This window comes from Lathamus discolor, chromosome 7, assembly GCF_037157495.1.
Source record: "Lathamus discolor isolate bLatDis1 chromosome 7, bLatDis1.hap1, whole genome shotgun sequence".
Lineage (NCBI taxonomy): Eukaryota > Metazoa > Chordata > Aves > Psittaciformes > Psittacidae > Lathamus > Lathamus discolor.
This window is the reverse complement of record NC_088890.1, coordinates 6298004-6325189: the sequence shown is the minus strand read 5'-3', so window position 1 is coordinate 6325189 and position 27186 is coordinate 6298004. Positions and strand designations below refer to the sequence as shown.

Genomic DNA, 27186 nt, shown 5'->3' with positions numbered 1-27186 from the left:
ACTGTGCTATTGGAGGTGATTTCACTCTAAGCTCAGAAGCTTTGGCACAGCTGAGTTTTGGGAGAATGGGTTTAATGTTGCATTGAATATGAAAAATTAGATTATCTTCTGCAAAATAAGGCTGCTGGCTCTAATGTTTTACTCCTTGTATGTAACCTTCATGCTATAGAAGCTGCAGGGGGTATGTTTCCTACTGTTTCCTATTCTTTATGTGATGCTTGAAGAAGCCAAGGGTTGGTGTGTGATTGCACTCTGAGAGCACCTGAAGAGCTGGGTACCTCTTGAGACAAATTAGAGTATTTCAGACTGACTCTTGTGCAACTTCTCTGCAAGAAATACCTTTCATGGGCTAAATGTCACTTCATTTTTGTGAAAAAGCATCTGCTTTGCACAGCACAGTTGTATTTTTCTGTTAGTGCTGTCAGAATGCTTTGTTTGAACATCACAGATGGCAGCTGCATTATCCACTGCATCCCTTCCTTATGAGGGGTGACACGACGGCATGTGAGAGAATGAGCCCAGCTCTGCTTTCTGATCCATATGGTCCCAGGAGCTCTTATGCCTGGCTCAGGCCAGGGCGACCCAGTCTGTACATTGATATGGTCCATGTGTTTGACAGCTTCTGCCTAGGTGACATTGCAACCTCAGCCACCTTCCCATGGCAAAAGGAAGAACCCCCTTTTTGACAGGTAACAGGAAAACCAATGATGTATAATGTTATAGGTTGGGTGTAGCTGCCACCTTTCATTTACTGCAGTTGTAAGAAATTATTAATGCTCCTTTGTGGAATCAGGGAACTTGAAACAATGGTGACCTCCACCCCAAGCACACGTCACTGCCCAAAACAAAGGCACAGCCCCAGCCTGCATAGGTGTGGACAGGTTTCCTTGGCTATTGGCTTGGGAGAGCCTGGCAGGAAAGGCAGGGAGAGCCCTGGGCAGAGCAGCAGTCAGTGCTTTGTGGACTGAGTGATGTTGAAGAGGAAGCGGAAACAGGAGCAACTAAACTGGGTCTGGCATGTGAGGAGAGATTGTGAAGCTGCTTCCTACATGAGCAGGATTTCTGCAAAGAAATAACTGCCACTGCTGAGGGGCAGAATGCACATGGAGTCGACCCAAGGCTCTGGTTATCCACTTGTCTGAAAGAAAGCCACTAAAGAAAATGAACTGAGTTGGAAAACAGAAGACATTGGCAGGAGAACAGCATGTTACCGGAATATAGTTGTTGTATAGCAGTAAATGGAGGAGCCTCATTTGCCTGGCCCTGTGCAAATCCCACTAAAGTTTACAAAGCAAGAAGTGATGACTGATGCAGAGCAGAGGGGCAGCAGGGGGAGAGTGAAGTGCTTTAAATCTCTCATTTTCATTTGACTCAGTTCCAGGATAACAGTCCACCCTTGGTTAAAAATAACTACAGAAAGGAGCAGTGTTTCTTTTTTCTTTCTAAATCAAGCTTCAGGGTATCTTTTGGGAGCATCACAGGTTTGATTCAGCCTCCTTATTTAGCTTTTTTGCTAGCCTGTCATGCCTGAAGTAATACCATGGTGACTTGCAGCTGTGAGAAGGACCTTGGGCTGCCTTCCTCATTTTAACATGAAACTGTAAGGAAGACTTAGCAGTATCCTTGTTTTTACCAGGAATGGTTTTCAACCAGATGGCCTAACGGATCAATACTTGTTTGAGAGCCAAGAGGTGTGACTTCTGTCTCCCAGTGAAAATTTTTGGGAGAAATGTTGGGAGCAGGGACTGATGTCTGCTATGGCTTTCCGTCACTTCTTTTGGTTTCTTTTGCAGGTGTGTCAGTAGAAACATCTGCCCACTGTCCTTTTTAGTCTGGTTTGTGAGGAAAATATGTCCTGCATCATTGGTGTCCATGTGTGGAGTTCAGCCAGATGTGCTAAAGTGGAAGAGAACTCAAAGATACTAACTTCCAGCTATTTCCCTCACCCCTCATTTCTAGTACCTAGGAAATGAGATCTAATTACTTCTTCACACCAAGTTGCAGCAAAAGTATGGATCTTCTTAGAAAAGAGCTGCTTGATCCTGTAGAGCCTTGATACAGAAATCCCTGGGACACCCAGTACTGGACAGGAGATGTGAATAGGTTTTCTAGCTCCTTCATCTCCCATCTGCTTGGAATGGGACTGTAGCAAACTGTGTTGCTCTCCACCAGTAAATGTGATCTCTCACAGTCATCACCTATGGGTGGTGTGAACTGGTACAATCAGGGGATGAACAAACCTTTGCCTGTTACTGGAAGATCTGCTAGGTTCAGGAGAGGAAAGTTGACTTGATTCCTCCTCAGTAAGGTTAGAAGGTAGCTAATACCTCCTTTCACCAGTGGTGTAGAGCTTATAAAAACTAGAGCTGGCCCAGCCCTGTGAAAGTCATGCCCTGGTCCTCCTGGGCTCCTCAGCCTCCCAGCTGAGACAGGGAGGGCAGATGTGCAGTTTGGTGGACAACAGAAAAAAAGGTGCAGAGGACTGATATTTTATGTCAAATCAAATTGATTGCCTTGCTCTCTCATGGGGATAGAATCATAGAATAGTTAGGGTTGGAAAGGACCTCAAGATCATCTAGTTCCAACCCCCCTGCCATAGGCAGGGACACCTCACGCTAAACTATGCCACCCAAGGCTTCATCCAACCTGGCCTTGAACACTCATAGGAGTGAGAGGTGCCTCTCAGGAGCAAGCAGCTGGAAGCAGACAGGACTTGCTCTGCTAGTCCTCTCCAAGTGCTGTGAATGGCACTGCAGGGTATTGGAAATGCTGTTGTCACCTGAAGGATGCTTCCTGCTGCTGCAGACCAGTAAGAAAATCTCTTCTAAGAACTCAAGCCTGAATGCCATAAGGAGTCTCCATGTTTCTTGGGTTTCTCCATGATTTCCTTAAGTGCTGCCTCACAGTATTGTCTTTTCCCAATCCTTCAGGGTGGCTGTGGTTGTTCCCAGTGTGTGAGCAAGGGAGTGTTAGACACTTCCTTGTAAGGAGTGTACACTGGCCTTTACCTGCTGCTGCTTTGCCTTTCAGGAAGTGTGACTCGCACAGATCTTGCTGCTTAGCTCATGTGGGAGGAGGAAAATGTCTTCAGCCAGCAGTGAGCACTTTCACATAGAGATGGGGCTTTTCAGTGGAGGGCAGGGCTTTTGCTGCTGCTGTTTGTCATGGAGGCAAAGCCCTCCCATCAGAGATGGGGTCCTCTTGTGCTGGGAATGCACAGATAGAAAGAGGTTGTTCTAAATCACAAAAAAATGTTAAAATAGATAAGGAGAAAGCTGGGAAAAGCTGCAGAGAATCACTGACTGTCCCATGGTTTTTTTGTGACCTAGTGGCACGCAGGCCCAGCGAAGTCAGTTCTGTGTACACAAACCTAGTTTCTCAAAAGAGCAAGTGTCCAGTGATCCTTCAGCTCAAAATAGCTGGTTTTGGCACATCACTGCAACAGGCTCACATGCAGTCAGTGCATGCAGCCAGAGAAGATGGCTGAGCTCATCATTGCCACAGTGGGCTTTTTTGTTCTGTTAGTTTTCTGCCAGTTCAGTGAACCAAATTGGTTCATGGAAGCATCTCTAGTGCTAGAAATATCAGTGTACAGATTAGTCAAGACTGACCCTTCTGACAGTTATTAAGCCAGCCAGTCTGGTTTACTCATTCCTGGTGCTTCCTCCCATCACAGGTGGGTCCTTGGGATCCCTGAAGTTCTGCGGTTTGCACCAGTCCTCCCTGGTTAGTGCAGAAGTAGAGACCATGCTTTCCATTGCAGTCCACACAGTGCTGTTTGCCTCTGCTGAAGCTGTCTGCCTGGAAGCACACGAGCAGGTGAGTAGCTTACATCTGGAGAGGGACTCCTGAAGTGAAAGAGAAGAAAACAAGGAGTGTCTAGTGTGTGGTTGAGAGCTGTTCGCAGAATCTGGCCCTGCAGTAAGAACTGATGAAGATTTAACTTACAGTCCTTCATAGGTTTATTTTCTTTCAGGCAGGCTCCTATGGCCAATAAAACATGAAACTGTGGAGGGGGAAGGCATAGTTAAGGATTAGGGAGTGATAGGTAAATTGCTGGGGGAGCTTTTGGGGTCTGTCTCTGGAATCTCTAGGAAGAGGCTGGCTGTATGCTTCAGCCACGCTACATAACACTGGGGCCTGTTTAAAGATAGGATGTGAACTGCTTGTCTTTGCACCATTCCTTCACCTTGTAAGGAATTCCTTCACTCCTTGGAAACATTGCTTGCTAAGATAATCGGCAGTGATAAATGCTCATGGAATATTGCAACTGTGTGAATAGCTACCTAAGAAGGATTTGGAAATAGCCGCTCTTGGTATTCTGGATTCAAGCTTCCAAAGAAGAGCTCCAAATAAGTAAGCAGGAAGGCAACACATGTTCTCTTAGCTGTGGGTACTTTGCTGAATGGGTGTGGGCAGAAACCCATGCAGAAGCTGTTAGTAATCCTTGTGGCTCTGATGTGGTCACACGGAACCAGAGGCTTTGTGTTATATGTGAATGCAGTGACTTTACTTTCTAATATTTGGCTGGCTTTAGAAATCATCTTCCTTTTTTCCCCCTCCTGTTTTCTTCCATGAAGCTGACATTTCTGGTTGGTTTGGGGTGTTTTAGTGACAAGAGAGGAATGTAGGCTTCTCAGAAGCACATGAGCTGTTTTGCTCTTCAGTTGTGTCCCTCCTCTGCCTATGGATGGAGACATGGGTGGAGAGAGAATCAGAGTCATGAGGCTAAGGAGAGCCTCAGGCATGAAAGAAAGTCTCTGAAACAGGATGGAGTGGCAGAAAGGCTGCGTTTTCTCAAGGGATCTGTGCATTGCATGAAATGAGATGATCCTGATGCCTTTTCTGCAGCAGGTAATTGCATGTTCTTTGTGTGCTTTCCTTGTTCTTTGTGACCCAGAATTCCCAGCCCTTAGCTCTTTCTTTGCTCTGAGTCTTTTGATTTGTTCTTTCTTGTTCTCTTCTACTTTTTGTGCATGAAGCACAGGCCAGAGGTGCCTGCTACCCCTTTGACATCTCAGCACGACTGATGCTAGCCAGGCTTTGAAACAGAAGCAGCTGCAAGATGGGGCCTCCCAGCAGGTTTCCCATCCTGCTTCCGTTCTGTCTCCGTGCACACATCCAGAGGAGCCAGGCTGCTCTCAGTGCCATGGCTGCTGCTGCAGCCAGCCAGAAGTCATCTGCAGTTTGCCTCCTGTGACACTGAGTCACAGGATGGAGGAAAGTCTTGATTCAGTGTCTCATGGGAAATGCTCTGGCTCCAGGCTTCCCTTAGCATTTCCTCACTGACACCAGTTCAGCACAGTGGTTGAATAGAGTTTGTTGAGCTGCTGTCTGCCACCTCTCCCTCCAGTGACAGAAAATGTCCTTGTGGTACTGATGGTTGTTTCTGGAAGAAGTGGCAATTCTATGAAATGGAGTTGGTTGCTTTGATATTCCCTATTCATGGTGAATACTAAAAATACTTGTTAAAGATCATGGTTCTGGTTTTCCTTTTCAGTTTTTTCACTCCTTCACTTCAGTAGTGGGGAAATGCACATTTGTGATGGAGAGAAGGTTCTTCTTTTTCCCACTTTCAAAAGAAATGCAATATTTTAGGGAGAGAATAAAGCTTCCCACTGCTTTAATCAGTAATTTAGCTTTAGGAAAAGTGTCTAGCTTTTTATTTTCTACCACTGTGGAGAAGATTTTCCACTTAGCTGCCTTCTTGGAGGTGCTGGCCAACTCTGCCTTGGCTTTGATCCAGAAGTGTCTCTGCAAAACTGTCCTGGAACATCACTAGAATAGCCTTTCCTGTGAGATTTCTGCTTCCTACTGGGCTGGGAATGCAGCTGGATTTGGCGGGATTTCCCCTGTGGTGAGGGGGACATGCTGTGGCTGCACGGTACCTGAAGTGTCAGGCTTTTCCTGACAGAGGAGGAATCTGGGAAGACCACATTCTACTGAAATACTTGAGGTTTTCACACTCAAGGGTTTTACTAGTAGGTATTATTTTAAATCCTTCATGGGTGGATGGCAGCCTTTAGATTTGTCAACCTTAGGAAAGAAGTTTAGTGTTTGGAGTATAGTGCTGGTACCCCAGAGAACTATTTTGGGAAAACTAAGAATATGATATTCGCCATCTGGCCATGGCTGGGCAATATTGCCTCACTCCTTTATTTCTTCTGTAATCTGCTGTTGGTTCACCTATGGCAGGTACTGCAGGTACACTGACAGCGTCACTCACACTTTGTGTGCTCTGATGGTGTTAAGGGCTATTGATTTTGTCTCAGACATACAGGGATAGCACACTTCAGACAGGTTTTTAAATTTCCTCCCTTCCCAACCTAAAAGCTGGAGCTTTGTAGCTCCATTTGTGCAATTGGGTTGAGACTTGGAGAACCCATTCATTTGACAACAGTGAGCCAACTGCCATTTGAATGTAGTTGTTGTTTGTCATTCAAGGTGATGTTGAATTTCTGAAGCCTCTTTCTAAGTCTCTGGTTCCTCCTGTCTCTTTTCTTGAGATCTGCTGTTTTGCAGATGCGGAATCTGCCAGGCAGGAAGGTGCATCCTGCTGCTCAGATCACATTTACAGAGGGCTCATGCTAGACTTAAGCCGATATTATGTTTGTTCCTCTGTGGTGCTTATATTTGTCTTGTACTTTGTCTGGGAATTTGGATTGTGTGTCTTGGCTGGGCTTTGTCGTATATGTTTAATCCCAGCTTCTTTCCTCTCCTGCAGGGACTTGCTGGGGAACAGGAAGTAAATGGAGTGTCTTGTAGAAATGACTTGTAGAGATTGCTGACTGCCAGCCAAAACCCCCATCCAGCTACAAAAGCAGAATTATTTTCTTAGCACCTCATCATGCTTCCTGCAGCAGCTTGGGCTGTCAGACAGGTTTTCCATCCTGGTAGGCTAGGAAACACAGGGTGCTTATTTAGGTAAGTTGGTGAATACTGCTTGGTGATACCCTGGCTGCGAGGCTGCATGCATGTGAAGAAGGAGCAAAAGTCTTGAGGCATGAAAAGGACAATACTTGGGCAAAATCAATACCGGAGGCTTGGAGTCAGGTTTCAGCCTTTTCCTGTGCCTGTTAATTCCAAACCCCAACTAGAGCAGGTTTGCTAACTTTTGCAGCTGGATATAGAAGATGTGTGTGTCTATACATGCCTCAGGCACAGTAGAAGGCAGGAATTTTCCTAGACACAGTCTACCTGCAGGACTGGCTTTTTCCTGGCTCCAGGGTGGGGGTGGGGGGTGGGGGCTTGAGCAAGACCCAGCTGTCCAAGCATCAGTCCTGTCTGGAACCATTTCAACAGTGAGAAGTATCTGGAGTTTAAAAGGAAGAGACTAATTGGTAGAGGAAAGGAGACCTGCTCCCTATATGGCATATATAGTCCCACTGTCAGTTTTCTTATGGAAAAAAAATAAATCCTCCAGATCTCGACAACAGACATAAGGAAAAGAGATTTGTTTGATCTAGCAATGCAGTTAAATGTAGTGGGCTTATTCCTCTTCATTCTTCATTTCCCCACTGGCCCAGAGTGGGGAAATTCCTAATCTCAACACTCAGATGTGCCCTCTTTGCCAGGCCTCATCTTGCCAGCATCACTTGTGTTGAGGCTGTGACTGGGAGAGCATAGCCCAACAGCTATTTTTCCAAGACTGAAGCAATTCTTTGCCAGTGTTCAAGGGTCTGCTGTGGAGCTGCTCTTCAGGGTGCTGGTGTGGAGATGCAGGGGCCTTCTGAGCAGGTCCTGGCCAGAGCTGTCTGCTCTCCCCTGCTCCAGGCACTCATGCACTCGTGTAAGCAGTTCTGACACAGTTAACAGCCCAGCATGTTAAGCTAATGCCAGTTGGTGCTGCTTGGCTGCACTGGCTGCTTCCTCCACCATGTCATTACTTGTGTGGGGTGACAGCCTTTTCATGCTGCTGCTGTTACAGAGATGATTTCCAGCTGTGATTGTGAATGGCATTGTTGTCCTGGAGACAGACTGTGGTACCACAGCTCACAGAGATCTGGGTTCTCCTTTTCTGCCTCTTTATCCCTTGCAAGGCCCTTGGGACTAGCTTGCATTCTCAAAATTCTCATTTACTGTTTATCTTATTGCCCTCCTTTGTGTTCATAACTTGGTTGATGATAGCAATAATTTAAGAACAATGTTAAAAGTATTCAGCTGCTACTCACCTTGCTGTCTGCTTCAGGCCACTGTTTCAGAGAGCTGCTGAAACACGGTGCTGGGGGGATGTTGGTTGTCCTAAGCTGAGGCTTAATTGCTATAAATAAGCCTAAATTACAAAGGCAATGTTACTTCTAGACTTGGTAGTCTGAATTCCATTGGCACCCTTACACATGCAACAGGATGCAGTATATACTTTTCTTGCTGTCCAAATGAGTATCATTTGCTGGGTCAGCCTAAATGCAGGGCTCTATTTCCCTGAGTAAAGTGATGCCTGAGTATGGATGAAAAACAGATGAAAGCACAATGTGAGCCAGCAGCTAGAAATTAAAGTTAGATGAATGTAAGATAGAAATAAAGTACATGGTTTTAACAGTGACTGTTTAACTGTTGGCACCAATTACCAAGGGATATAGTGGTTCTCCATCACTTGATGCCTCTGTAGAAACTGTGTCTTGCTATCTCAGCCAGAGGAAATCTGGGACATCAGATGAAATTCAAGAACACTTTTTTGCAGCAGACCAATATGAACATTCCTGCTGCCCTGATAAAATCTAAAAATAGACATTTTAAAGGCACTTGGTACTCTCTAGAATAAATACCGCTATTCTGCAACCATTCATCTTTCCCTCTCCTTAACGCTGTTTTCCTAACATGTTAGTCTGAGCTGGTGGATGGCAGTCAAAACCAGTTGTAAGCTGTGTTCATTAAGTGCCTTGGGATGTCTGTATAACACAGAGTGGCAGTTTATCCCCAGATGTGAAACAGTGTGAAGAGGCTTCATGCTGAGGTCATGGCTTGCTGAGCATTTCTTCTGGTGGCAGCATGGTCAGAAGCTTCTCCTTCCACTCCTGCTCCTTTTCTGCTTTCTTGTTTGTTCCCCCCTCTTCCCCAATAAAGCTCCCAACACCATACGTCAGAATGTGATTTCCTTCCATCTGCAGAGGCTTTCATCTTGAGAGCTTTCTTACTGACTTTCAGCCTTGGCTGTTGTCTGTTGTCTCAGGGCTATGTGAATGCGTGTCTCCAGACCAGTCTGGGAATGTAAGAGCTGAGGGATAAGCTGGCTGTTGCTGAAAGGGGCATCTATTGGAAGCTGCTTTACCACATGGGGGGAGATTAACCAGGACCTCAGCCAAGGCCCTCAGCAGTGATAACCTCACTGCACTCACTGCCTAGGCCAGGAACAGTTGTGCGAGGGGAGCTAGTGTTTCTGAAGGAGGTAGGACAGAGAGTAGCCTAGTGATGGAAGGTCCAAGCTCTTTCCCCGAGATTTGGGAAGTGATTTGGAATCTTAGTGATCCTTTAGGCTATGAAAAAGAGTCTGGGCCTCCCGAAGTGCCCAGTGCCACAAACAGCACTACTGTGAGGGACTGCATTAAAATTTATAAAATGGTTTCCTAATTGAATTTTTGTTTGCTGGATACTCACTAATGTGGGAGAAACTTTCAAAATTGCTCTAAATGCTCATTTGTAGTTTTTAAAAATTTGATTTTATGTGTCTCTAATCCTATTTTGGGCTTAGTCAATAAAACAACCTCCAACCATTTCCTTGCTGAACTTACGGGTGATGTCAGTGTTGTAATCTAATATTAAACCATCACAGCACTATGGATGTGTTGATCTCTCAACCAGTGCACTGGCCTAGGCTGACCAGGGGGTGATAAAATACACGTCCACTTAACTGCATGCTTCTATGTACAAGTATCTTCCCTTACCTGACATTAGCCAGGAAACCTCTCTGGCCTGCCCTGAAGGGGTGGGGTCCCTGAGGTCTGTGGATTAATGGGGAGGTTATGATGGATGCTTCTGTTAAGCTGTATTCTGTAAACACAACATATTCTCCTCCACCCAGTCATTACCCTGCTCTCCCCACTCACCCAAATCTCTTCTGCGTAAAAGAAAGTCACAATTGCAAGGTCAAGCTTTCATCCTGAGTGCTGCTTGTGCATACTGTTGAGTTGGCCGAATGGTATTTGAGAAGTGCAAACAACCTCTGAGATCAATGTAACAGATTGTGAGATCAGCTTAGACCTATGACACCCTCACAGAGAAATGGAGAAGTGTTGGAGGTCAAAGGTTTGAGTAATAGGATGAGGAAGTTGAAGCCCCATGTCTGAGTCATGATCTCTTATTCAGCTCTTCAGAGAAGGGGATCTTTGTGCTTTTAGAAGAACATTAGTTTTGCTTTCTAAATGTTCCCTTTAATTTCAAAGGGAGGAGAAGTGATTGTAAAAGAGGAATGTTTATCTGTATTTTCTTTCTGTCCTTTTTGTAAAAGCCTTGTGAAAGCCCAAGTTAAATTCACTTCTGGAGAAACGTGGCTAAGGCAGAGGTGGGAAATATGGTTCTTTCCCAGGCCAACAGTGAATTTTGGCCTGATGGTGGTAAATGGCCTCTAGTTCACATCCTGCTGTGGCTGATCATCCAAGTCCAGACTTTGAAGCTTCCATGCAAGGAGCAGTGAAGCAGTCTGGGATACTTGAACATGGGAAAGGGATGATTTTGGGGGGGATGTAACAGAGACCTACAAAATCTGGAGTCACATGAGGCGAGTGAATAGGGACTGACTGTTCCTAACTTTTCCCACGCAAGAACTGGAGGCCATCAAATGTGGGCAGTGGGGACAGATTTCAAACAAATGAAGGGATGGGGTTTGGGATGTACCAGGTAATAGAGCTGGAGGACTTCTTGTCAAAGGGTATTGTGGGTGCAAGGTGTGTACTTGTTTTCAAAGGAAGACAGTCGTGTCGGAAATCAGGATTTATTAGGGATTACTGAACAGACAAGCGCTAAAAATCTCTTCAGTGAAAATAATTGAAAGCTAGGTCTGGGGAGGGAAGTACCATATATTTTTGGCCTGCTCTTACTCTTCCTAAGTGTTAATTCACTTTTTGTTGGAGACAGTAGTAGGCTAGGTGTGAACTCATGGCTGATGTGGAGTTCTGAGACACCGAAGCCTGGAGACAATACTGTTAACTTTTTTTAGTCCCCCCAAAAGAAGCATTGAGCACAACTAAAGCTTTCTAGAACATCCAAGGGGTGCCTGATCTTATAAATTGTTTCCAGGCTATTTTTAAATTGTCTGCAGTCTCAGTGATTATTTCCTTACCACATAAGCAGTAAATGAGAAAGACACAGGTTCCACAGGGAAGTATCTCCTGAGGTATGAGGACTTAAGAGGACGAGTGAGGCTGCCATGGACAAGAGGGGACAGAAGACACAGAGGGGAGGTGTGTGTGAAGGCGCTACAGTGACACTTTAGAAACAACATTTAGCAAGGTGTATTTTGTTGGAAAGTTTCACCTGGTACAAACTGGTAGTTTTGGGAGAGCTGGGCAGGACTCCACACGGGCTGCACTGGGTTCCTAGAATAGGAACTGGTCATGAAAAAGCATCTCTGAGCTGGAAGGGGTGGGTGTGTCTCATTGCTCCATCTGCTCTTGAGCATAACTAACAAAAAGGAGTGATGTTAGCTGTAGGTTTTCTTAGAATGAGAAGCCAGGCTCTCTCCTTTCCAGATACTGCTATCAGCAGGTCTGACAACTCTTCAGAGGGCCTTTTAGGGGGCTGCTTAATGTCATGTCTACATGGACCTTGTGTCTGTGATATGTATTCCCAGAACTGTTTTTCTGAAAGCAAAGCTGCAGTATTTCTTTTATTTTTCACTCTGAAAAGAGTAACTTGATAATTTTTGTACCTGGCAGGACCTGCCTCTCCCTTTGCAATATCTAGAGTGTGTTTTTTTTCAGCCAATTCTGCATACACAGGGAACTGGGGAGCAGGTGACTTCAACTTAACCTTCCCTCTGAGCTTGAAGAAGAAGCCAAGGCAATGCAAAAGGGACCTTCTAGGAGACTTTTGCAGCTGCACAGCCCTTATACTGGCCCCATGATCTGTTTATCTTTTGCCTTCAAGGAAGTGTCAGAGTTAGGGGAAGCTCCTCCAAGTGGGACGGCTTAAAAGACTGTGTCCTCTACTGGGAAGTGCACATGCTTCTTTCTTTATAAGTCATTTGATATATTTTTCTCTTCCCCTCCTCCCCTGGCAGCAGGATCTCTGGCTGTTGCATGCTTTTCATTAAATTTTTCTGATTGTAAGCTTGTATGTTCTGACACAGGGTCAAAGAATACCACAGCAGGGATAAAGCTCAGCACCGGAGTGGAAAGCTTGTTCTGGTTTTGATTACTGGACATGGCCCATATTGCAGAATGTGTTCTTGTCTGGAGTCTGAAGGCTGAGTTAAGTATCACCCAGAAAGGAGCATTCCATGGTACTCCTGAAACACTGAACTTCTCCTTCTGAAATGAGGGGGGTGTATTTGTATGGGAGTTGTGTCTTGGCCAATTTCCAGCCTCTCTAATGCTACTGTCACTCTTATCCCACATGTTCTGCTTTTGCAGTGTCCATTGGAGGAGGTTATTTAACTTCCCTTGCTGATAGGAACAACTGCCACTGTTGTGTTGTTGTGTTTAGGTTGTTTGTCTCTAATGAAAGCCTCACACTTAGCGATGAGCTCAAATAACCAACTGCTTACTCAGCTTTGCAGCTTTGTTATCTGAAGGTATAATCATTTCCTACATCTTTGCTTGTCTTTACCTTGCTGTACTACTGCAGCTGCTTTTCTCTGCCCCAAGGCACATCAGCATGTGGCAAGGAAAAGCAGTTCCTGGTTATTGCTGCATCTTCCTTTGATGCCTTAGACACAGGCTGCTCTGTAGCACGGAATACTGTCCCTCTTATTTCTGAAGTAGGAGGACAAGGAGCCTTTATGTCTGTTGTGAAGACTGTGGAGTTTGCATCTAAGGGGCACAGTGGCAAAATCTATCTGTAACCTCTGGGAAGTGCAGAGCGGCAAGGAGGTGTAAGTCAGAGGGGCTGATCCCCAGTTACCCGGTATGAGCATTTGTACTCAGATGGGCAGTGTGGGCATCCCTCTTAGTGGCTGGCTGTGGTACTGGCCAAGGCTGCAGAGTTGAAGTGTCAGGGCCCTGAGTGTACCTAATAGGGCTTAATGGCCCTGATGAGCCTGCCCATGGGTTCAGGGGCTCTATTTAAGCTCAGTCCATGACTTTCAGTTTGTCTCTGAGCTATGGTGTAGATGTTCCTGTCTCCCACTCCATGCAGCCATGCCTGTGCCTGTTCATGGACCTCAGACTGGGACCCTGACCCATGGACTGGCCTCCTGGTTTCACACTGTACATGCCTGGTGACCACTGGACTGTGTCTGATGCTGGTTACTGTCATTGGAGCTGACTCTCACCAGCAGTTTGACTTCCAGCCCTGACCTGCCTTATCGCCAGGAATGATCTGGACTCTTGGTTGACCCTGGCCGCCATCCTCAGACTTGAGTGCCGGTCTTGCTTGTGTCGTGTTGGACAGGGCCCTGGCTGGTGAGTCCTGCCGTACTAGTTGTGTTATCCTCCTAAATTCCTCATCCTGTAGGGAACTGCTGGCCCTTGCTGATCCCTGACCCTTGAGAGGTCTCTATGGAGGGGTGTTTATTTAGAAAGACTCATCTTGGTGTGAAATACTTCCTCAGCTAGTAGCACAGCAAAACAAGAGCATGTGGCTTTGGGGATATCCTGTCTGCCCACTGGGGAAGGTGACACAGTACATCAAAGCTGTGTCTTCCTTCAAATCTTCAGTGTGGTAAATAGGTTCTCACCAGCTCATTAGCTGCAAAATTAATTAGCATTCCAGCTGTGGGATGTGATACAGTTCTTAATCCAGCAGCCTGGCCAAGCAAGAGCTTCTTTTCAGCCTCAGGAAAGCGTATTTGGGGATTTGGGGGTTTGTTTCTTGTTTGCTTTTTAAGATGCTAAAGAGTGTTTTCTGCTGGCATCAGCAACCTGCCCTGTACTGTGGGGCTTGCAACTTCCCAGGACAAGAAGAGAAACCATTCTTTTGCAGACTCCTTGCTAAACATGTTCCCTGGAAAATATGAGGAACTCGTGATTGCTTGCTCCTTGGAAGCAAAGAGCATGTCAGATGCATTTACAGAGAAGAAACAATAACAATCAACAATAGACAGGAGGAAATGGCCCCTCAAGAACAGGAGCCACAGTAATAGAAGAAAAATGCTTGGGTTCAATAAGTGAGTTTTATGAGAAGGGGGAGAAAATGCCAAAAAGCAAAAAGGGTGGTAAAGGAGGGACAGGAAGTGGGAGCAGCCCCGGGCCAGGGGATGTGCCATGTCAAGAGGCCACCTGTGAAGTCTCCTCACTGAAAAGACTGAGTGGTGTAAACTAAATTGCTGCATCATTGTCCCATGGTAGACTAAGCCCAGCTAAGCAGAGTGATGCATTTTGCCCTAGGGCAACTGTGTCCAGCAAGGGAGCAGAGGTTTCCTTGGGAAAGACACCGCCAGGTCATCCCGCTTGCTTGTTGTTCCTCATGGCATCTGTGCATCTCCTAACTGTGTTGTTACTGGGAGCCTGTGCTCTCTTGTTTCTTCCCAAATTGGGGGATTTGGGTGACCCAGCAGCCCCTGTTGTGTTTGTGTGCTGTATCCCCAAAGGAGCTTTATTGAATATAGTACCTGCAGCTCACAAGGCGCAGGTCCTTGTCAAAGACAGTTCATACCATGTTCCTGTGAAGCTTTTCTGACTATTGTGGACACAAATAAAGGCTGAAGAATCTTGTTGCAGAAAATAGAGACAATTGTGGGTTTCCCACACAAAGTCACAGAAGAGTGCTGTTGTGTTTTGTGAGATTTGGGACTGGATTGACCTGGAAGTCTAGAACTGGGGAGATGTGAACAACTTGAATCAAAACTGAAGAAAATTTTCCTGTAGTCCCTTGTGGAATGTAATTCACCTACTCAGATAATGGCTATTGCAGGACTTATTATTTTAAATATGTTCTAAACTTAGTTTGCCTTTTTCTTCCAGGTTATCAAGCAATTTCTTCTTTTGGAGATCTTCAATATTGTTTATATTATTACTGTCATTACTCTGCCTAAATAAAATGTAAAGTAACATGTCCCTGCTGTGGTTATAAGTAGGATCCTAAAATTCTCTCTAGCTTACCTAAGTTTGCGCTTCTAATGTGAGGACTGCACTGGAGCTGACTTGATGTTGTGAAAGTATTTACAGCTGTTCAAGCAGTGTTCCTACAACCTCGACTGTCCACAGTGTCATCACTGGGGGGAAAAGATGGGTTCTTAATATGTGTTAATTAATTTGCGTGTGTACTGTCAGGGCAAGGCAGATCCTAAGCTCCCTGTCACCTTTAAATTGATGTGCTAACATGTATACAGACCTCTTGCATATACAAGATGTCACCTGTTACCTGCTAACTGAAATAAAGAATATGTATGTCTTTCCATATAGTTACCAGCCACTCATATGTGACCTTCTCCTTTGCTAGGCTATCCTGAGCCCCTGTAGCAGATGTTGGCCTTTGAGGGAACTCTGCTCTGAAGTGGATGTTGCTTTAGGTGAACCCATATCTCCTTGTTCCTCTTTGCATGGGTGGTTGATGTCGTTCCCACTGAAAATCATGAATCAGCTGAAGATAAGAACATTTCTTCAGGGAGAGCTGACTGATGAGCTCTTGCTTTCACTCACATTTTTTATTCTGTTTTGAGGCAAATCTAGATTAGCACCAGGAGTTGCATATATTATCATGACTCAGAAATGTCTGTAGGTTACACTTTCTTATGTAACACCCATTTGCCAAACTTACCTGCACACCAATTCACCAGTCTTTCCATTCAAAACTGAGGTGATTTGCTTTCAGTTTGACCAAAGAGAGTATCAGTTCCTGAATTCTTCTACGCTGAGATCTCCCAGTGAGACAGATATGGCCACTAGTTCCAGATTTTACATGTGTTGATATAGAGTAATGGGAACCTGGAACAGCTAGAAGGGATTCCCACATAAGCCTACCTCCCACACCACTGGAGGATCTGTGGGCTGAGAATGCTTTCCCTCAAACACAGATTCTGGCTTGTGCAAAAGACAGGATTCATATATGAGAAGGTTTTATATCAAATTTTATATTCCCAGTGGGTCTGGTGTTGAGACTGCTCAACTCTAATATTAAACATCCTTTGAGCGGTGGTGTTTACCCTTCAGTCTGTCCACCCATGTCATAAATTGAAAGTAGCTACATTTTCAAGTAATTGTTTCTTCAGTATACTGCTTATGGTGGATGCTTCCTTCCATGCTTGTAGATGCATGATAGTATCACATTCATTGAGAGGGGAGCTGTGAATTAGCAGCTCTGTGGTGGCCATAAGCAATTACTTTCTTCCTTATTTGATTCTGTGTGATGCTATTAACCTGATACCTCTTCTCTTCCTGGTATAAACTGTGAACAGTATAGGCAGTAGGAGTCCTCTCTTCTGCTGATTTTCTGTGAGGCTCCTCAAACTCTTCTGTCTCCTTTCTTGTAGTTGTGAAGTAGGCAATTAGTAGAAGTAACTTGCTTCTTGAGTCAGTGTCCATGGCTTGGGCAGGAGAGTTCTGCATCCTCAACTTCAGAAGACAGTCCTTAACTACAAGCCTGGATCTGTTACGGAAAACATTAACAGGTAGCTGTCCTCCAAAAGAAGCTGCAGAAAGCTGTGTGTAGTTATCCTTTGCAGCTCTTCCTTTTTGGAGAGAGTTGTCATCACTGATTAGGGATTGCTCGGAGTTGAGGGATTTGCTTTAAGATGGCAACCACATTTCCAAATACTGCGAAAGGCTGGAATTTTAAAGGCAAAGGTGAACAAGGAAAGGCAATTTTACACTCCTAGGAAGCTTGACGGTAAAAAGTACACCAGATGTTGCAAGATGCTGTAGCTCCGAAGTGACAATCATGCTTTTCCAAAGTGTGTTCTGGATAAGTTTGGTCTGTAGCTGGAGGAACGATTTCAGTCTCTTAACTGAATGAATACAGTTGTCTTTCCAGCATTGCTGACACTGGTGCTTTCCTGCTCTCCTTTCCATGTTCAGTGCTAGAGGAAGGATGAGACAATGGCTGGTCCTCTTTGCTGTCTGACAGAAGGTGAATTCTGCCAGTACTGCAGAGTGAAATACAGGAGTTAGCTCAGTGTGTCTCATTGCTTTACAGGATCCTGTGGCATAGGAGTGATGAGCACTCACACGGGGCGTCTGGCTCCAGCCCAGAATATGTAAGGGTGGTGGCTCCCTCAGAACACTGGTAGGCTGTGAGGCAATTGGAGTATGGAAAAAAATCATCAGGAATAATGTTAATATTGATAACGGGAATGAACCTTTAGTCTTCATCATGATAAGATATGGACTCTGGGTTAAGAATCTGCTGCTCCACAGGAACAGAATGGTTGATCTCTGTTCTTATCTATGAGATACGTTGTTGGCTTTACCACTGACCTTCTAGTGGCTTCGTCAGACAGCTGGATCAGCTTGTCTTCTGCTGGAATGACCTATTATTTATCAGCTCATTATCAAAGAAAGGATTTAGTTAGAAGCTTATGCCAGAGGCCAAAGGGTCAGTATCGAGAAACATCTGCACTTCTTTGATTATATCTAAGAGGTGAATTATATGTGGCATTTGGCGTAACCTGAGCATGTGAGAGGCCAGCACTTTTCATTGTGAACTTGAGATACAAGTGAAGTGTTTAAATGGCTGTCTGCCATCATTTGGTTGATCATGAGTAGGAAGTTAAATGTTCACTTGCTCATGGTTCCTGTATCTTCTACTATCCAAACCCTCTGGTGTACATAAAGCTTGCAGTGGTATTGAGGTGGGAGAAGCAGATAGCTGAGAGGCAGTGAGGACTACACCGTGGTCTATGTACTCAACTTTCTTACCTTATCACCAAGAAACAGCTGAGAAAAAGCTCAGTGGCACAGTCTTTCAGGGTGATTTCTGAAGCTCTTGCATAGTTACACAAAAAGGACCTATGTGATGAATACATTCAGAAACAGTCCTGACAAGGTGGCAGGCTGAGGCCTGTCAAATATGCAGCAAAGGCAACATCTGAAAGCACGGGTGATTGCAGAAGAGGAGGAACTGTGACCTGGTATCTAAAAGCAGGCAAATATTGGCAAACGGCTGCTGCTTTCAGACATTCATCTTCAACCAGAACAGACGTGATCAAAAAATTCTGTTTGTTTCATATATTTGTTATAGTGATTGATCCTCTTGACTGTGTTGAACTTACTGTCCCAAAGCCAAAACCCATCAGGCACTCTGCTGCTGCCTTTTTAGCCAAGCAGATAGTCCTTGAGGGTTGAGCACTGTCAAAAATAGTCTCATCCTAACCAGGGGCCGTGTGGGATGGTCTCACTAATGTTAAGAAGCTTCTGTATTTTTGGACACCTGGAACCTGAGCAAAACCTTCAGTTGGTACCTTAAGTCATACTGACTGATAAGAGACTGTGAATAAACAGACGACATACTATGAACTGGAGGATCCTGGTGGTATAAAAAGTGCATTTTCCAAAACCTTTGAGCTTTCAGGGAAGAATTTGTGTCTGCAAAATGCCTTCCCCACCCCCCACCCCCCCACCCCCACCCCCCCCGCCGAGAAAACTGATCTTTCATGAAATAGAAACTGTTTCATAGTTACTGATATCTCTGATTTCTTCTGGGTGGGGAGGAACCACAGTATGCTGTGATGCTGAACAAGGTGTGCTAATAGAGTTAGTAATCCTCTATTTCCCTCCGTGAAATTTATACCTGTTGAAGGCAAGAGCAGGCTACTGAAATGGTCCCTTTTGGCACTGTAAATCCCCAGGAGCTATTGAAATGGAAATCAGGTTCCCAAAACATCACCCACAAGACAGAGATCCTGATTGATGGTTTTTCCTTAAAGGAGGAGAGAAAAATGGGCTGAAGTTTTGGTGCAGGGGAGAATGAGCAAAATACCTTGAGGATTACACTTGGTCATGGAGAGACACCCTCTGTTCTTTAGCAGCCTTTAGAGAATTTTCCCAATTAAACACCATGCAGGAGCTTGGAAAACAGGGTCAAGAAAACACAAATTGGGATGAGACGCATCTTTGGCAAGAAACCATGTTTCTGAGGGTTTATGGGGAAAGTGTGTCATTTGGTTATTGTGAAAGAGCAAAGCAGCCTTATCTATGCACCAGCCTCTGAAAAACTGATGCCATGTCAAAATCCCCCCGCATTCTTTTTCAGAGTGTTTTCCTTTCATCAACAGTTTTGGGAAGTAAGATGTTGCGGTTTTCCTCTCTTAAAGCTGTCCTGCCTGTTTGGATGTTTGCCTCACATAGATCAAAATTGTGAGCAGGGAGACTGGTGTTCTTTGTTGTTCATCATTTAGTAATCTGTTCTGCAGGGCTTGCCTCTGAAGACAGCCAGAGAGGTCTTCATCGCTTTCCAAACTTCTGGAGATCTCTGAGCTTCCCCTCTGGAAGGGACAGTTTGGAATGCAGATTGTTCAGGTCAGGGCTTTTTTTCACCTGTAGCTTTTACCAGAACAGCATTATTTCTGTGTATTATTTTTTCCCTCTCCTTTTTCCTCTGTTGTGAGGTGTTCCATTGCCATCAAGCCCTTAGAAGCACCTGAGGGTCCTGTTTCCCTATCCAGTCTAGAGGTAAACCAGCCTAAGACTATGTGTCTGGTGAATTTGTCATTACTTGATCCTGGCCACAGCATAATGCCTTTGCCTAAGAGATACTTAAGAACCTTCAAAGTCTTCACCTTTGAAGCCCAAGCAGTTCTGTCAGAATTAATTAGAAACATACAAGTGCACATGTTCTGGAGTGGTTTTTTACAGTTTCTTACTCAACGAATGTGCTAAAAAGTAATCTTATTGTAATGCTGACTGTTCACATTGAAAATTACAATTGTGTTTTTGCCAGAGGGAGGCCAGATGAGAGGTGTTAAATGCATAAGGTGCTGCTGCATAGCAAGTCACCCTGCCTCTAGCTCTAAAACCAGAGAAGCTAGTTGCTACACTTTTGTCATAAGAAGACTGCCTAGCCCTAAAACTGTATAAGAGCTTGAAGTTATAAATATACCCCAAATAACTGAAAAGCCTGGTTGAGTGCATCACTGATGGCAACACACTCAGGTATAATAGTGCTGTTGAATTATGTTAGCAGAGTTTTAGGGGAAACTTAGATTAAATTACAGCTGCTGCAAGGTAGGGACAGTGGCTATGGAGAACAGGCAGCATCTGGAGCCTGCTTGTATCCAGAGTTGCTTTTCTGGATCATCAGTAAATTAATAATTCCCCCCTCAACCCAGGGATTCAAGTGGGAAAACCCATCAGAACTTGTAAATCTTCTGTTCCAAAATGAATTTTGCCAGCTCTGCTGAGCTTGCAGACACTTAGACTTGTGCTCTTAGTGAAACCAGTGGTTGTATTGTAAGGGAAAGGTGCATGGGGAAGGGGGATAAAATACTTCATTTGGAGCTGCCCTTCCACAAGGCACTTCAGTTTCCTTAAAACCTTTAGATCAAAAAGTCTGAAAGATCCATCTGCAAGACAAAGAGAGCAGCAGAAATGCAGAACACCAATGGCTGTGGGTGCTGGGAGAAAAATCTTTCCTGCTGTCCCTGGAGGTGCTTGAACACTGCAGAGGAAAGGGTGGAATGCAGCTGTCCCGGACAGCTGGGGAAATGCCTTCTTGGCCTGAAGTTTGGCCCCAGGAGACAGGTGAGACATTCCTCCATCAGGCCTTGAAGGAGGAAGTTGAAAACAGAGATAGGAACAAGCTGTGGGCAATTCAAATTGCTGTAATTACTCAGTTGCCTTTGTACCAGTGTGGGTGATGTGAAAATGGAGAGTGCTGATAATGCAGTGAGCTATTACTGGGGAATCTTCAGGACTTTTTGAGGATTTGTCTGATTAGAGGACAGTACTTGAAATGTAGACCAGAATCATTGTAGAAGCCCTTCAAGTGCTGAGTTCAAGATGACAACTAATGCTTGGGAAGGAGGTTTCCCTAAGGTCCTAGGCTAACCTCCCCTGGGCTTTTTCGCTTGCCAGGTACTGTTACTCTTTTAAAGTATTTTACTTCCCAGTTGAATGGGATCAACCTTGAGATGCCTTACAGGCTGCACCTGCACTCAAGTTTTCAAAGCCATTGTACAGAATGCTGCCATCCTTTCAGACCAGTGATGGGGGAGGAGCAATGACAGCAGATGGCTTAGGCTATGTGAGCCTAAGCAATGGCTATGCCTGGCTTTGGCAGCCCAACAGCCAGGAAAAAGGGGACAAGATGAGCCTAGCCATGGGTGAGTGAACTGAGCTGTGCTACAAAAGCTTGGGCAGACAGGTTCACAAAGCTTTTGGTCTCAGCTGTAGATGCCAGGAGAGGTGTGTATGCTTTCAGTAATTGTAGGGAGGGTCAGGCTTCCCCTGCTCTCTGGAGTTGTGACCCTAGAGCTGGGTACATCCAAACAGGGTTGTTTAAAATGCATATGAATAGCATACTTGGAACACTTAGCTTTATAACTAACTACTTATAAAGGCTTTTGAAATGCAGTGATGGTGCCAGCACTGCTCATTCAGACTTTCCACCCTCTTTTACTTTGCTGTGTGGCAGAACAACATAGTTGCAGCCAAAAAACTGTGCTTGAAATAGAGCCTGGCATACCAGGTAGATGGCTCTATGGCCTCAGCTGGAGGGTAAAAGGCAGGGTCACCATGGGTTGACTCATCTGTGCCAGCACTGGGATCTGCTAATTGCAGTGGCAGGTGGTAACCGTTACCTTTGATTTGGTGGCTTGGGGAGCAGGGGAAGAACTTGGATCCGAGTCAGACTGGGGAAGAAGGCTTTTCTGAAATGAAGTTAGAGCTGCACTGGTTGAACAGGTTTGGAGTTTCTTGGCTTTGGGAAACTTGGTCATTTTGCAGGTGCAAGAAGGGGAGGAAAGGAAGAACATGCCTGATTTCTCATAGCGGGGTAGGTTTATACTGGTTTTATTTCCCTTCAGTCTTGGAGACTGACAGATTCTAAGCAGTTTGAATCTGTGGATCTGTGTGTGTTTAAAAGTAGGGGGCAAGCTGTAAAGGCATCTCTCAAGGAAGAGTATTTTACTGAGAACTCTGTGAGTAATGAATTAAGATCCTGTGTCAGGGCATGGGATGTTGTGCTGGGTGCTGTCTGGAAGCAGCATCACCCTGAGAATTCTGAGTTAAAGGTGATTGTGAGAAAACAAGTGATCTGGGTTTTATTGACTGGTTATCTTACCAGTATCTGGGAAAGCAGCTCTGCCTTCACCTCCAGTTCTCAGCCCTTCCCTTTCTCTGTGGTGCCTGCCTTGGTTCTTGTTGCCCTAATTGTTCATGTAGTAGGTCTTTGTTCCTGGCCTTCTGTTCCCAAGTGCTTCTCCCACCATGGTTTTGTTTGAAGTGCTTTGTGAAACTGTATTTTCAGCTCCTGTACACAGGCTTGAAGAGATTAGTGTTGGATGTTGCTGGCGGAGACACAAACTGCATGGTAAAAGGGACTGTGGTGCAAGCTCCTACCTAAACATATCACTAAATGGCTGGATGCTAATCTGAGTTACGTGGTAAACTGTTAACTTACAGGGTGCACAGGTCTGTAGAATTGTGGAAAAACCCTGGAGACACAGGGGTCAGCTGGATAATCTGTATGGGAGCTGGAATTTCAAAATACAAGAATGGAGAGCTGAGAAAACTGTTGCCCTGTGGGGAAGTTTTGAGAAAGGGAAATGAGTTATTTCTGCAGGTGGTTTCTGGTCCTCTCACCTTGTAAAGCAGTGGGGGAGAGAGGGCTATGAGGAGACCAGGGTGGCAGAGAATGATAAAAAGTAGCTGCCCAGGTCAGTAGGGATATTGCAGGGACTCAGGAGTCCCAGTCTTACAGCACTAAATCCAGGAGCACTAGAACAGGGCTAGGGAGGAGAGAAATACCGGCTGTTGCCGAGATCTGCTTATAGCACTGAGCTCTGTTAAACCTGTGTGAGAACCCTGCAGCCAAAGGAGGTGTTGAGCAGGAAGCTCAGCAGCTTGGCGGTAGTTTGTAGTCTTGGTATTTGCTTGCTTGGAAGCTCTTTCCAGCACAAGTTGATTCAGCTGATAGATGGGTGGCTCTTAGGGCCAATGGTGGGATCAGACTGCTTTTAACTGAAGTTCTGGGTCTGTGTGACTTGCTTAACTGGCTTGTTTCACTGATAAATTGTTCTGATTACAGCATGTTCTGATGATAATATTGTATAAACTTGAGTGTTGGTGGGTCATTTGTGATAAAACATTCTCAGAACACCAGTGAGATGATGATTAAGCAGTAGCTTGTAACTAAGCTGTGTGTGCTCTATGTAAGTAATGGATCAACAACAAAAAGAAGCAGCAGAAGGGCAGGACAGGAAGAAAAGTGTTTCTGGAGAAGAATGCAAAATGGTATTTTGGATTTTGCAGAGCATGTGGAGACCGTGGGTGGTTTGACTGGAGCGTATTTAGAGTTCTGTCCTTGTCGTGGCTGAGGGAGTGAGCGATGGGTGTACTGTACTGGTAGGCGGCTTGTTCCTCCAAGCATCACTGCATAACAGATACATGTACAAGCCACCCTTCACATGTCCGCTGCTCTTAAAATGATAAATCTCACATATTACATGAGGTTTCCAATGCACTGCAGTTCACACAACCAAAGCAGGTGAGAAAACAGACGCAGAGCAGGGTTACAGTGTGCACTAGGAAAACACAAGGTCTTCCTGCTTCTCAGCCACTTCTGCTTGGTGCAAAGACCACCCTACTTGGCCCACCCAACCCCTCAGGGGATTGCTGGTGTCTTACAGGGTACAGGAGCAGCCTTCTAGACTTGAGCAGCCCAGTGTGAGCTATTTCCATCCTCCTCTGTGATGTAGCAGATATCTCTGCATGACTCTGAGTCAATCTGTGTCAGTCAGCCGTCCCAGGAGCACATGCAAATCTCATTTAGGCCTTTACCAAAAAGATGCACAATTCCCTTAGCGCTTGTATACATTTTCCACAGTGTGGTATTTGGCTGCTTAGTCACAGAGTTATCTCTGTGTTTTAAGAATAGGCTTGACTGTGGTCTCCTTAGCAGTACTGCAGAAGAAGAGACTTTATTTGCCTTAGCACAGGCACCTTGGTATGAGTGTCAGATGTGCCAGCAAGTATGTGCTTAATTAAGCAGGCTTCTTAATAGGTTATCATTTTAGTGCTCTGCACTTGAACCATGTCTCTTAAAGGACTGTTTAATGAATTTCTGAGGCTGACAAGTAATGTTCTTTGCTTGCTTGTTATGTAAAATTCATTAATGTCTCCCTTTGCATATGTTGTTGAATTACAACTATTATGACTTAATCAGCTTATTGCAATTTATGGGATGGTAGAGCTAGTTTGCACTTTTCTTTTTACTCACTGATCCTATGCAGAATTAACCCGTTTAAAACAAGCAAACATATAGAAACTCGAGTTGTTTTGGTGTCCCTGCTGAGAAATACCTTCCCTTGATCCTCACTACCTGGGAACTTTTCCATAGCTTGATAACCTTTATTGTTCCCATAAAAGAGGGGAAAATCTGCTAGCAGTAAGCAAAGCTTTTGTTTTAGGGCATTGGTAGGACTCAGCCACCCTCATTGCTTTGAGCACAGAACTTTGAGTATTTTCTTCTTACAAGCAGATCTCTCTAGTGTCTGAGTCATAAATACTTGGGGGTAATTCCTTAGCTGGTATAAATTGAAGTACTTCCACCAGCAGCTCTGAGAAAGGGCCAAAAAGTATCCCATTTTTTCCTACGCTTCGTTGGGAATTATTCACACTAGTAGAAAGAATTGCCTCTCATGGATGGGCACAAATTTGCAAGGCTATGGGTATCTGAAATGCCCATGCTAAGGGGCGTGAAGGAGGCTTCTTATGTGACAGCTGTGGGTCAGAAAGAGCACAATGTCCCTTGAAGGTGGTCCTATCTAATGGAGGTAGCTCTAGATAACCGTGAGACTGAAGTATCACGGTCTAGGTGTACCTTCTATTGACTTAATTTCCTGTATCTTTACAAAAGCCTAGTGTGAAGTCACTATCCATCCAGGCTATCCAAATTTACCTCCCTAATCAGAAGTTTTGCTGGATAGGAAAAATTTTCAGTGGTCAGAAACCACAGTCAGATGATTTCTGTAGGATGACAATAACTGCTGTGCACTCTGGATATGCTAGGTGTCTTGGTACCCACTCCCTTGCAATGCCATAATCTGTCTGTTCTGCGCTGGGATGGCAATAGAGCAGTCTCACCTCAGCGAGACAGGCATAACTAGATAATGTGCGGAGGTGAAAGTAATAGTAATAGCTTGCCCACAGCATATAGGGCATCGGTGGCAGATAAACAGGACTCTGCACTAGGTCTTAGTGGCAGCACCATCCTTTCTTCCATCTGTATTGATTTTTCAGGTTCCTTCATGCTCCATTTCTGAGCTTTACCTTTATTATAAGAAAAGTTGAGCTGCTTCAGTGGTTTCTCTCCCTTCTGATCTCCTCTTCCTCCAGCTCTTTTGCTCCTTGTTCTTGTTGCTTGCTGTATGGTGCACTGAACTCCTTTGGAAATCAGCTGCTGCTCGAGAAGGCTGGACCTGTTTGGAAATGGCAGCCACAAAAGCCAGACTCTCCAGTATAACAAGGCCATTAAACCTCCTGTGGGAATATTTAAAGCTGCCCTTATCTGCCCTGCAGAGAGAAGTGCAGGGAGAGGCTGTTGCACCATTGTTCCTCCTCCTGATGACACAGACTGGAATTGCTTCTCCTCCAGTGCTGCCTGCATTGGGTTGAAGCTCAGCTTTGTTTTGTCCTAATCCCTTAGTCAAGACCACAGCAACCACAGTAACTTAGAGCAGCCCTGAGGCTCTTCCCTTATTCTAACACGTGTCACCAGCACGTTGCTCAGAGATCAAATCTTTGATGAGACTCTGACTGTGTCTCAGCTTCAACCTAAAATATAACCCCTTGGTCTGGGAGATCTGGATTTAACTTAAGCAACTGCTTAGCAAATTCAAAGCCTTATTTCCCTACTTTGATACCCTTCTTTCTCTCTTCTGTCATTTCATGTTTCAGCACGTGACTGTAGTTTTTGGTGGAAAGAGTCAGTCTCTCTGGGAATTACAAATGTTCATGGAGTTTCATCTTCGTTTTTGGATCAGAGGGATGGGTTTGGAGGGAAGAAGCAGTTTTCTCATGCTGTAAGATTTTTCAAGATTTTTTTTTTTTTCCCCCCAGTTTTTTCCTCCCAAACTGGAATGAGCTTTGCTATAGTTTTGTGTTCCCTGGTAATTGTCCAAAATACCCAAACTGGTTGGTACCAGCAGAAAAAGCACATAAGGTACCCAAATTTCCTAAAACAAGAAGGTTTCTGGTCCATTCCAAAATACCTCCCCCTCCCCAAATGTTCAGCTGGGAGATGGCTAAATGTGGTCTGTTCCCATAGCTGGATTAGACCTCAGTTATGATGAGTACTATGAGAAACCTCCTAGTGGAATTCCTGCCAGGCTGTACCGGCATCACTTGCTGACTAATTTGGGAGCTTCCTCGCATGGTGTGGCTGCGTAGGACAGTAGGTCAAAGCCTTGGTGCTGCAATCCTGGAGCCCAGCTCTGGCTCACAACTCTGTGTGGGAAAGCTCTGTCCCATCCTAAGTCCCTTTCATCCTCCAAATTCCCCAGCATGTAAATGAGCTCACCCCTGTGGTGCTTGGAGTGTGTTCCTGCTGAGGGAGAGGTGACCCGAGCACGGTGCAGGGAGAGCTCAGGGCAGCGGTGAGGAAGCAGAAGGAAAGACATGAGCCATGCTGGTACATCCAGGTCTGGACCTGCCTGCTGCCCAGTCCTGCCTCGTGGTGTTGCTAGCTTGTAATAAAGTTCTCCAGTACTGATGTACACAGTGGGTCAGGGATGAGATTATACTCACTTATGTGCTCCTGACTTCACTGATTCCTAGACTGCTGTTCTCCCAGGAATGTTGGTGGGTACTGAGGGTGTGAGGCACCAGGCTGGAGTGTAGGAGCCAAAATATGTACCTGCAGTGTTCTGAACGCTGAAGAACCTCTTGGCCATAGACTGGCCACCAGCCTGCAGAGAGGACAGAGGAGAAACCTTCTTTG

At 45.1% G+C, this 27186-nt stretch overlaps 1 long non-coding RNA gene across 7 annotated transcripts in view; it reads left to right on the top strand.

The window, feature by feature from the left end:
- LOC136018408 (uncharacterized) overlaps nt 1-27186 on the top strand; it is a 288221-nt gene that overhangs the window by 28200 nt on the left and 232835 nt on the right. For 4 of the 7 annotated variants that reach the window (XR_010614397.1, XR_010614400.1, XR_010614395.1 and 1 more), the window contains exon 1: nt 21859-22020. The exons of 2 other annotated variants lie outside the window; for them this stretch is intronic. This is a non-coding gene — a long non-coding RNA (uncharacterized LOC136018408). Of the gene's footprint in view, nt 1-20912; nt 21102-21858; nt 22021-27186 lie in introns of those variants that run through there. One more of the 7 variants, XR_010614401.1, reaches the window with a different exon arrangement.